The 1,141-nt window shown below is 40.9% G+C and overlaps 1 protein-coding gene across 1 annotated transcript in view; it reads left to right on the top strand.

Moving 5' to 3' along the window:
• LOC107703064 (solute carrier family 2, facilitated glucose transporter member 1-like) overlaps positions 1-1,141 on the top strand; it is an 11,973-nt gene that overhangs the window by 6,957 nt on the left and 3,875 nt on the right. The gene's annotated exons all lie outside the window — the stretch shown is intronic.

Raw genomic sequence — 1,141 nt, 5'->3', positions numbered from 1 at the left:
TTGTAACTTATTTCAAAAAGTGAAACTTTCATATATTCTACATTCATTACATGTAAAGTAAAACATTTCAAAAAATTTAGAGCTTACAGCTCATGAAAGTCAAAAATCCAGTATCTCAAAATATTAGAATATTTACATTTGAGTTTCATTAAATGACCATCCCTACAACATAAAATTCCGGGTATCTCTTGTTCTTTGAAACCACAATAATGGGGAAGACTGCTGACTTGGCAATGGTCCAGAAGACAATCATTGACACCCTCCACAAAGAGTGTAAGTCACAGAAGGTCATTACTGAAAGGGGTGGCTGTTCACAGAGTGCTGTATCAAAGCATATTAAATTCAAAGTTGACTGGAAGGAAGAAATTGGGTAGGAAAAGGTGCACAAGCAACAGGGATGACCGCAAGCTTGAGAATACTGTCAAGAAAAGCTGATTCAAACACTTGGGAAAACTTCACAAGGAGTGGACTGAAGCTGGAGTCAGTGCATCAAGAGTCACCACGCTCAGATGTCTTCAGGAAAAGGGCTACCAAGCCATTTCTGAAACAGAAACAATGTCAGAAGTATCTTACCTGGGCTAAGGAGAAAAAGGACTGGACTGTTGCTCGGTGTGAAGTTTCCGAAGTCAGTGATGATTTGGGGTGCCGTGACGTCTGCTGGTATTGGTCCATTGTTTTTTATCAAGTCCAAAGCAGAGCACTTTATGCTTCCATCTGCTGACAAGCTTTATGGAGATGCTGATTTCCTTTTCCAGCAGGACTTTAGCACCTGCCCACAGTGCCAAAACCACTTTTTGTTTGCTGTGGTTTGCTGACCATGATATTACTGTGCTTGTTTGGCCAGCCAACATGCCTGACCTGAACCCCATATGGAATCTATGGGATATTTTCAAGAGACAGATTAGAAACAGTCGATCCAACAATACAGACGAGCTGTAGTGCTTCTGGAGTGCCACAGGCTGATCGCTTCCATGCCACTCCTCACTGATGCTGTCATTTGTGCTAAAGGAGTACCGACCAAGTATTGAGTGCATAAATGAACATACACTCTCAAAAATGCTGGGTTGTTTCAACCCAATGTTGGGTCAAATATGGACTAACCCAACTGTTGGGTTAAATTTTGGTTACATTTTTAAATTAA

Source organism: Sinocyclocheilus anshuiensis, unplaced genomic scaffold, assembly GCF_001515605.1.
Source record: "Sinocyclocheilus anshuiensis isolate Anshui unplaced genomic scaffold, SAMN03320099.WGS_v1.1 scaffold883, whole genome shotgun sequence".
Taxonomy (NCBI): domain Eukaryota; kingdom Metazoa; phylum Chordata; class Actinopteri; order Cypriniformes; family Cyprinidae; genus Sinocyclocheilus; species Sinocyclocheilus anshuiensis.
This window is presented reverse-complemented; position numbering and strand designations above follow the sequence as displayed.